Raw genomic sequence first — 11,335 nt, 5'->3', positions numbered from 1 at the left:
TGTCCAACAAAAATCACTCCTCCTGGCTGAGTTTAACCTCAGTCATCCACCTATCTAGACAGACAAAACACTCTCCCGGGCTGAAAGCCACTTCAGACTTACGGGCTGTGTACAAACAAGCACTCTCAACAGGGCTGAGAACAAGTCTCAGACGAACTGGCTGTGCACGGGTCCCTCCCTACCACATATCAACCGGGCTAAAATAAATCTTAGACGTCCGGGACGAAACTAAACACGTTATCACAGGTTATTATTTTCCCAAGTCATCCCACTATAGTCGGATGCTCTAAACTCCTCGCCGCCTCAGTCGGCCATGAAATTAACAGGGTTATTAAATTAAGTTATCTTACTTTATCCATCCGCATTTAACTGGGCGTTCTCTTCTGGTTAGCTATTCCAGTAAGCCTTCCCTAGTTAGCAGATATATTCTATCAATGTTGCGCCACACAGGCTTTTAATTTAACAGGGGAGTCACACACGATCTCTCTATTTCACTCTTATGTACCCGACTTTGTATTAATTTCTCCTATCCACACGCCACTGTGGATGGTCATAATCTCACGGAATACATTTGTACCAATCCCAGTTTCTACTGATGCTACTTGGTATCAGGCCTATTACCAAAAATATCCTTGTACTCAGCCTTAACGTTTGTCAATATAATTTCATACAATTTTAACAGTAATTCATACTCACGCCCAGTACTTCTGATCAAAATGTGGATAAGACTATAATACAATATGCAGATTTTGTTTTAACAGGCTCTGCTTACCTTTTTTTTTTTGTCGAGCTCGTTGATCAGTTTCCCGGGGCAAGTAGAATCTCCGATGGCTCCTGCGGACAGGTCACCCGTCCTACAAGATTGTCCTGGACTTGTCTCCTCTCACATCAACCATTTATGGACCGAATTCAGAAGTATGAAACCATCCTCTGCTACCAAGTTTTGTTGATGATCAGTTACTTGAGAAGGAGAGCAAGTCAAGACGCTGGACCGGGTGGATTCAATTATAGTAAGGCAGCTTTATTAAGAGACAAAGATATTTGGCAAAACGTGCACGGACTCGTTCGTTTAGCTCTTAGGGAACTAGCGGAAGAGCCCCGAAACATAATGTGCATATGTTTTATACAACATGATTGTAATGTAATGACGTATGTTGAGTTTTGTAGATTCGTCCTCCTGACTGGTCGATGAGTGGAGTGACGATCTGGTCTCGGGTCGCTGTCGACTCCCCATTGGTCCATGAGTGTGTTCTTTGTTTCGCTGACCCAGCCCTCTGGGATGGGTTTGTGTGTGTGCGTACGTGTGTATTTTGTGCTGAGTCATTGTCTGTGTCTCTCTGTAGTCACAAGATGTTATTGCGAGACTGGACGTTGGCCCCTGTGATCAGGGCATTTCCTGTTTTATCAGTGCTGTGTAAGGTCTAATTCGGCCAATCTGTTTCTGGGTGTGCGTGTATAGCTAGTATCAGTTCAACACAGAATGTGTCTTTTGTATCAGCAGATAAGTGTTGCGCAATAGACCAGCTTATCAAATATATTTATTACACTAGCTAGGTTCATTGTTTATCTAGCTAACTACATGTCTTTAGCTGAAGTGTACTGTTAGCTAGCTAGCTAACGTTAGCTGGCTGGCTCCCTGGCTGATGTTATTATTGGTATCCTACAGCTGTTTGCTTCGCTTGTTAAAGCCTAATGTTAGCTAGCTAACATTGAACCTGGTATGTTAGTTCCAAGCATATTCATGAAGTGTAGTAACGACATGATTTGGCACTATGTTCATTGTTGTTTAACTAGCTAACGTTAGCTGGCTGGCTGGCTTGTTAACTAACATTACACGTTGTTTACCTAGCTAGGTTAATTGTTTACCTAGCTAGCTACATGTCTTGAGCTAAAGTGTACATCACACGTTGAATATGGCCGGTGTCAGTAAACGTCTGCAAAGAAGCGTAATGTAATTGTTGCCAGCAGAGCTGGTCAGGCTGTTTTCACGTTATCCATAGGTAAACAAATCATCGGCCAGAGCGTCAAGTGTGCGCTCGAACGCTCCAAGGGCGAAACAAGATGGGTGGGGTTAAAGCTTAAGAGCGTGTGAACGATGCTGAATGGGTGTAGTCAAAGAAGAGCTCTTTCTCAAAAGTGAGTTTACAAGTTAATCAACTTTCAAAGCAGAATGACTTTCCCATTGTTCCTCAAAAATGCAGTATGATATACCATTTTGCAGGTCTGAGTCTCTACTTTTATCCAATGTAAAAAAACACAATTTCAAATGTTGCATAGATTCTACACCTAGTATGGAGCAGGCGTACCGTGATCAATTAGGACTATCTTCTTTCATGATATGCACAGGAAATAATAGCAATCTATATTTTCAAAAAGATGTGAGTCTCGTGTTCATATTTCACAATCTCTGCAGGCTTTTCGTGTTGCCTTTGCACAAGTCAATAATACACTTGATTTATGCTACATACCATGTGAAATGTGTCTGATCAGATATTAGCAAATTAGTAGATGAGCTGTTCACACACTTATTGTGATTTTCACAGGTGTCCCCAACCCATAATAAGTAAAGTCATGAAAAGGAGTAGTAAAATGAAAGTCCAGAGAACGTCCTAAAAAAGTCCTGACATGGTCCTCGGTGACGTCCTGGGAACGTACAGCGTACGAGACAAAGATCCCTCTGAGAGCATTTCCTTTCGACGATCACACAACGTTCTTAGAACGTTCTCAGAACTTCAGTGGGATAACATCGCACCGAAACCCTTACGGGACCAAATGGGATCGCTGAATGTCCTTAGGGCGTCCCCCACTCCTTCTCTGTATCATAACTAGAAGATTGGGTATCTACAAAATGCATCGCTACATTCATTGGTAATATTTGTGAAGTCAACACTCTAAGATTAGACATTTTACAGTTTTCTACAATTGTTAACACGTGCTTTTTTTAAATGTATTTCACCTTGTCATTTATTTCCAAAATTCAGTATTTTTGAACACTTGTGTTTAGTATGTAACACTTTCCATACCCAACAGGAGAAAAGCAGGAAAAACATTCAGTAAGATAAAGGGTTTTCATGTGTACAACAATAACAAATTTGGATTGGGTGTTGAGGAGTGGGTGTTGCCAATTGGTGGATAGAGCTTGGCATTGTGATTGGCGTTGCTTTCCAAAGGATCTAAAGAGATTTTAAATTTGAATGTTGTGCCTAATGTAGGGAACTTTGTCTAGTGTTTTGCAGAAAGTGTGATCTAGAATTGAAAACTGAGTGTAAAGCAGGAATTGTGCTTGCAATTTTGCAGACATACTTTAGGGATTTGCTACATGAGTTTCAGGTTTCGGTGATTGCGTTTCAAGTTCCAATTTTAGTGTGTAAACAGTTGGGAAAAACTGTAATGACTACTGAAGTAAACTAAGTGATCAGCACTCTAGAGGAAAAGTGACAAATATTTATTTTTTAACCAAAATATATTGTCTGTTTTTGCTTTGTTACAGCCATTAATGGCTATCTTTTCTTTGTCAAACTGGTGATATTACCTATACTTGTACAAAATATAATATAACCGAATAGAATAGAACTGCACTGTAAAAATTAAGATGTTGAGTCAACTTAAAAAAAATCAGGGCAAACAGCAGCAATATGATTTCTAGTTTATTCAACTTTTCCTAAAGTTCTGCTTACATGCATTCATAAATTGTCTGAACACATTTACCAAAGTTGAGTCCCCTCAAGTTCAAGTTATTTATTAGCTGTTGAGCTTGACTTTGTTGACCTTCGCAATCAATTTTAGATACTTTCTGATGAGTTGGACATGATGCCCAAAAAATGCTAATATCGGTACCATGATTTTAATTGGAGCATTTGGAAACAGTGCCAGGGAAATAAAACTAAAGCATGGATTGAAGTCATACCTTGTCCATTGACGGCTTACAGGGTAAGGAAACTAATGTGTCATTTTTATTATTTGCATGAACTATCCCTTAAATGAGACAATATTTTAAGTTACGTATGGAAAGCTGTTTTAACATATATTCATTGAATGTTTTATATCAATAATTGTCTTTTTTTTATCAATAATATAATTTTTGATATCAATTGAGTTCAGTAATCCACCCGTTCAACATGCAGACAAAGAAGTCCCATAAGTTACCGGTATAGTTCGTCCAAACAAGTCAAACGACGTTTCTAATTAATCCTCAGGTAGTCTAATAAACTATAATATTTCATACGAAGACTAGTATGTTCAATAGGAAAGGAAAATAACGCAAAGAGACTACTTTTGCCTTAGTGATCCCCTTGGATAAACTACTATTCCTCATTGGTTTTTCAAAAACAAGCCTGAAACCATGTATAAAGACTATTGACATCTAGTGGAAGCCATAGGAACTGCAATCTGGGAGGTGGAAGTCATAGGTTTCAATAGCTTCACATTTGAAGTGGCTGGGAGCTAAAAAAAAAGAATTCTGGATGGATTTTCCTCGGGGTTTCACCTGCCACATCAGTTCTGTTATACTCACAGACATTATTTTAACAGTTTTAGAAACTTCAGTGTTTTCTATCCAATTATAGCAATTATATGCATATCCAAGCTTCTGGGCCTGAGTAACAGCCAGTTTACTTTGGGCACATCAGACAGGCGGAAATTCAGGAAACTAGACCGTGCACTGAAAGGTTAACTTGGGTCAAACGTTTCGGGCAGCCTTCCACAAGCTTCCCACAATAAATTGGGAGCATTTTGGGCCATTCCTCCTGACAGAGCTGGTGTAACTGAGTCAGGTTTGTAGGTCTCCTTGCTCGCACAGGCTTTTTCAATTCTGCCCACACATTTGTGATAGGATTGAGGTCAAGGCTTTGTGATTGCCACTCCAATACTGCGACTTTGTTGTCCTTAAGCCATTTTGCCAAAGTATGCTTGGGGTTATTGTCCATTTGGAAGACCCATTTGCGACCAAGCTTTAACTTCCTGACTGATGTCTTGAAATGTTGCTTCAATATATCCACATCATTTTCCTTACCTCATGATGCCATCTATTTTGTGAAGTGCACCAGTCCCTCCTGCAGCAAAGCACCTCCACAACATGACGCTGCCACCCCCGTGCTTCACGGTTGGGATGGTGTTCTTCAGCTTGCAAGCATCCCCCTTTTTCCTCCAAACATAACGATGGTCATTATGACCAAACAGTTCTATTTTTGTTTCATCAGACCAGAGGACATTTCTCCAAAAAGTACAATATTTGTCCCCATGTGCAGTTGCAAACCATAGTCTGGCTTTCTTATGGCAGTTTTGGAGCAGTGGCTTCTTCCTTGCTGAGCGGCCTTTCAGGTTATGTCGACATAGGACTCGTTTTACTGTGGATATAGATACTTTTGTACCTGTTTCCTCCAGCATCTTCACAAGGTCCTTTGCTGTTGTTCTGAGATTGATTTGCACTTTTCGCACCAAAGTACGTTCATCTCAAGGAGACAGAACGCATCTCCTTCCTGAGCGGTATGACGGCTGCGTGGTCCCATGGTGTTCATATTTGCGTACTATTGTTTGTACAAGTGAACGTGATACCTTCAGGCGTTTGGAAATTGCTAGAAAGGATAAACCAGACTTGTGGAGGTCTACAATTTTTTTTCTGAGGTCTTGGCTGATTTCTTTTGATTTTCCCATGATGTCAAGCAAAGAGACACTGAGTTTGAAGGTAGGCCTTGAAATACATCCACAGGTACACCTCCAATTGACTCAAATGATGTCAATTAGCCTATCAGAAGCTCCTAAAGCCATGACATCGTTTTCTGGAATATTCCAAGCTGTTTAAAAGGCACAGTCAACTTAGTGTATGTAAACTTCTGACCCACTGGAGTTGTGATACGGTGAATTATAAGTGAACTAATGTCTGTAAACAATTGTTCGAAAAATTATTTGTGCCATGCGCAAAGTAGATGTCCTAACCGACTTGCCAAAACTCTAGTTTGTTAACACGAAATTTGTGGAGTGGTTGAAAAACTAGTTTTAATGACTCCAACCTAAGTGTATGTAAACTTCCAACTTCAACTGTATGTTAAAACAGCTTTCCATAAGTTGCGGGTCTCAGAAAACTAAACTCTGTGATCAACTCAGCTCAGTGTTGCAAATGCAAGCTTTAATATTTAATACACAACATTGTTTTTAAAATTGTAAAATCATTGGGCTAATTGAGTATTCCATGTCAACTCACCAATTTCACAATTTTAAAGTAAAGACTCACCCATTTTTGAATGTTAAATAGTTTTTGTGCATCTCTGAGCAATGTTCTGTCGATTCCCTGGGTCAATTCATGTGTATTTGAGATAGCAGGCAGAAATTTGTCCGGCATGAGGCAGCATTGAGAACTCCGCTCTCACTACACTGGAAGTTAATAGGAATATGACTTTTAGATCCCGACAACATCTCTCATACATGTCAGATTTCAATGCTGTCCGATGTCATAACGCAGTAAGTTGTCTTCTCTCGAATGAGCCATTGATCATATTTTTGCTATATTCCCACCTCGAGAAATGTGTAATTTAACAGAGGGTCTAACACATTTCTCCCATTTGTCTACCTCTTCAGTCCAGGGTGCATTGAATGGTGCCATTGCAAATGTCAGAATCCACTCTGAGGCACATCAATCTGCTCGTTGAACATCGTGAGATTGTGGACTCTAAATTGATAGTGCAGTTTGTTTAGGCGATTGCCTTTGATATTATTGTGTGTAGCTAGTTACCTAGAGAGAGAGCTTTACATTGTGGGTTTTGTAATCGACTTGAGCTGCAACAGACTTCCACAACGATTTGTTGCTACCAACCTTATTATAACGACATAATGAAACAATTGTTCACAAAAAAATATTGTTTTCACATATTAGTGTTGTGTGACACTGTAAATTATAGGAAAGAGTGGCTTTGGGTGGATTTTTCCAACCTGGATATTTAAGCTTCATGGACATTTTTTAAGTTACATTTTCTTCACAGTGTGTATTACTACCTGTATAAGCAATGAGTTTGTGCTGTGTATGTTAACTGTTGAACATGCTGTGTAGAGGACCTCTATGAGACAGTCACACATCCAGAGCCATACATGGATATATGTGGTTGCCTCTTGAGCTAATTGTTCTTATAGTGTTACGGTAACTTGGGATACATGCCAAATATATTTTTCTAGGAAGTGAGCGCGGGTGAAATGACATTAAGTGAGATGAGTGCTCTGTAACCTGATTTGGGTTGCTCTTAATTCATAATTGAACCCTGATTGGAAAGTTTATGACAAGCCACGTGGTCTAGTGGGAATTGCTGTAGTAGATTATATGCTTGTTTATGGTACAGTAGTTGAGCTTTGTGGAAGGAGAATCGCAAAGTTTTCACACTACGTGTTGTTCATCCAATGTGATAAGACATGTCACAGGGACTGTACGTCACTATGTTTACTGTTAGTCCTGAGATGATTAACTTCACTAGCATAGGGGGAAGCATTCGGAATTTTGGATGAAAAGCACACCCAAACTAAACTGCCTGCTACTCAGGCCCAGAAGCTAGGACATGCATATAATTGGTAGATTTGGATAGAAACTGTTAACAACAGTGAGAGACTTAGAAGCTCAAACTGTTTGGGCACAGACATGGATAGTATGACAGAACTCTGCAAGCTATCTCTGCAGTAGGTTGTAACTCCGCCCCCTTTGGCAGTTCTATCTTGACGGAAAGTGTTGTAGTTGGGGATGGAAATTTCAGCATTTTTGGTGGCCTTCCTAAACCAGGATTCAGACACGGCTAGGACATCAGAGTTGGCAGTGTGCTAAAGCAGTGAGTAAAACAAACTTAGGGAGGAGTCTTCTTATGTTAACATGCATGGAACCAAGGCTTTTATAGTTACAGAAGTCAACAAATGAGAGCGCCTGGGGAATAGGTGTAGTACTGGGGGCTACAGGGCCTGGGTTAACTTCTATGGGCTAGGACGCTTGCGTCCCACCATAGTCAACAGCCAGTGGAATCGCGTGGCGTGTAATACAAATACCTAAAAAAATGCTATAACTTCAATTTCTGAAACATATGACTATTTTACACCATTTTCAAGACAAGACTTTCGTTAATCTAACCACATTCTCCAATTTCAAAAAGGCTTTACAGCGAAAGCAAAACATTCGATTATGTCAGGAGAGTACCCTGCCAAAAATAAAATAATCACACAGCCATTTTCAAAGCAAGCATATATGTCACAAAAACCTAAACCACAGCTAAATGCAGCACTAACCTTTGATGATCTTCATCAGATGACACTCCTAGGACATTATGTTATACAATACATGCATGTTTTGTTCAATCAAAAAGCAGCTTTTTACATTAGCATGTGATGTTCAGAACTAGCATACCCACCGCAAACTTCCGGTGAATTTACTAAATTACTCATGATAAACGTTCACAAAATACATAATTATTTTAAGAATTATAGATACAGAACTCCTTTATGCAATCGCGGTGTCAGATTTTAAAATAGCTTTTCGGCGAAAGCACATTTTGCAATATTCTGAGTACATAGCTCGGCCATCACGGCTAGCTATTTTGACCCCCACCAAGTTTGGGGCTCACTAAACTCAGAATTACTGTTAGAAAAATTGGATTACCTTTGCTGTTCTTCGTCAGAATGCACTCCCAGGACTTCTACTTCAACAACAAATGTTGTTTTGGTTCCAAATAATCTGTAGTTATATTCAAATAGCTCCGTTTTGTTCGTGCGTTCAGGTCACTATCCGAAGGGTGACGCGCTTAGCGCATTTCGTGACAAAAAATTCTAAATAATCCATTAGCGTACTTAGAAGCATGTCAAACGCTGTTTAAAATCTATTTTTATGCTATTTTTCTCGTAAAAAAGCGATAATATTCCGACCGGGAAAGCATGTTTACGTTCAAAGACGAAAGAAAATAAAACATGGGGTCGACTCGTGCACGCGCCTGAGTCTCATAGTACTCTGACCGGCCACTATCCAAACGCACTAATGTTTTTCAGCCAGAGGCTGGAATTACATCATTCAGCTTTTTCCCGGGTTCTGAGAGCCTATGGGAGCCGTAGGAAGTGTCACAGCAAAGATCCTCAGTTTTCAATAAACAGAGCCAAGAAGAACAAGAACTTGTCAGACAGGAATCTTCTCAGGTTTTTGCCTGACATATGAGTTCTGCTATACTCACAGACACCATTCAAACAGTTTTAGAAACTTTAGGGTGTTTTCTATCCAAAGCCAATAATTATATGCATATTCTAGTTACTGGGCAGGAGTAGTAACCAGATTAAATCGGGTACGTTTTTTTATCCGGCCGTGTCAATACTGCCCCCTAGCCCTAACAGGTTAACCTAACTAGGAAAGGTCTGGACCGTATAAAGTATGACAGTGATTAATCAGTTGTTAAAAGGTTTGATATGGGCTATGATGGAACCAGTTTTTCCTAATCAAGTCACATAGTTTTAAAAAACTCCTGAAAAAAACTCCAGGGGGGGATGAACCCATTCAAACTGCAGCTACCTTATATTTGTTCATATAAATTATATTTAGACTAGATTAGGAGGTGGATTTCCTCTACCCAGACTAGATTAGGAGGGGGATTTCCTCTACCCAGACATATAGACAACAACTGATAGACAATTGAACTCACAGGGCTGAGCTTGCTTTATGCATGTTTGCATCATGCAGGCCAATGCAACTGTAGGCCTTATAAAAAGAAATTACTCACATCTGCCATCACAATTATGTTGATTGATTCATTCCAGGTAATAATTTTGGATTAAGAACGTATAGGCAGCCTAGCCAGCCCCATTTTGAATATAATCAACATTTGATCACATTCACATTTTTTCCTGACACACAAATTGACTATAAATACAGTGCCTTGCAAAAGTATTCACCCCCTTGGCGTTTTTCCTATTTTATTGCATTACAACCTGCAATTTTTAAATAGATTTTTATTTGGATTTCATGTAATGGACATACATACACAAAATAGTCCAAATTGTTGAAGTGAAATGAAAAAAATAACTTGTTTAAAAAAATTATAAAAATTTAAAAACAGAAAAGTGGTGCGTGCATATTTACTCACCCCCTTTGATATGAAGCCCCTAAATAAGATCTGGTGCAACCAATTACCTTCAGAAGTCACATAATTAATTAAATAAAGTCCACCTGTGTGCATTCTAAGTGTCACATGATAAGTCACATGATCTCAGTATATATACACCTGTTCTGAAAGGGGCACCACCAAGCAAGTGGCACCATGAAGACCAAGGAGCTCTCCAAACAGGGACAAAGTTGTGGAGAATACAGATCAGGGTTGGGTTATAAAAAAATATGAAACTTTGAACATCCCACAGAGCACCATTTAATCCATTGTTAAAAAATGGAAAGAATATGGCACCACAACAAACCTGCCAAGCCCACCAAAACTCACGGACCAGACAAGGAGGGCATTAAACAGAGGCAACAAAGAGACCAAAGATAACCCTGAAGGAAAGCTCAAAGCTCTGCAGCGGAGATCACTTTAAGCTGTACTCTCCACAGAGCTGGGCTTTACGGAAGAGTGGCCAGAAAAAAAGCCATTGATCAAAGAAAAAAAATAAGTAAACATGTTTGGTGTTCGCCAAAAGGCATGTTGGAGACTCCCCAAACAAATGGAAGAAGGTACTCTGGTCAGATGAGACTACAATTTAGCTTTTTGGCCATCAAGGAAAACGATATGTCTTGCACAAACCCAACACCTCCCATCACCCCGAGAATACCATCCCCACAGTGAAGCATGGTGGTGGCAGCATCATGCTGTGGGTATGTTTTTCATCAGCAGGGACTTGGAAATTGGTCAGAATTGAAGGAATGATGGATGGCACTAAATACAGGGACATTCTTGAGGGAAACCTGTTTCAGTCTTCCAGAGATTTGAGACTGGGATGGAGGTTCACCTTCCAGCAGGACAATGACCCTAAGCATACTGCTAAAGCAACACTCGAGTGGTTTAAGGGGAAACATGCCTTGGAATGGCCTAGTCAAAGCCCAGACCTCAGTCCAATTGTGAATCTGTGGTATGACTTAAAAACCCATCCAACTTCAAGGAGCTGGAGCAGTTTTGCCTTGAAGAATGGGCAAAAATCCCAGTGACTAGATCCCAGTGGCTAGCTTATAGAGACATATCCCAAGAGACTTGCAGCTGTAATTGCTGAAAAGGTGGCTCTACAACGTATTGACTTTGGGGGGGTGAATAGTTATGCACGCTCAAGTTTTCAGTTTTTTTGTCTTATTTCTTGTTTGTTTCACAATAAAAAAACATTTTACATCTTCAAAGTGGTAGGCATGTTGTGT

The sequence above is a fragment of the Salmo salar genome, chromosome ssa25 (assembly GCF_905237065.1).
Source record: "Salmo salar chromosome ssa25, Ssal_v3.1, whole genome shotgun sequence".
Classification (NCBI taxonomy): Eukaryota; Metazoa; Chordata; class Actinopteri; order Salmoniformes; family Salmonidae; genus Salmo; species Salmo salar.
Note: the sequence above shows the minus strand (reverse complement) of the source record.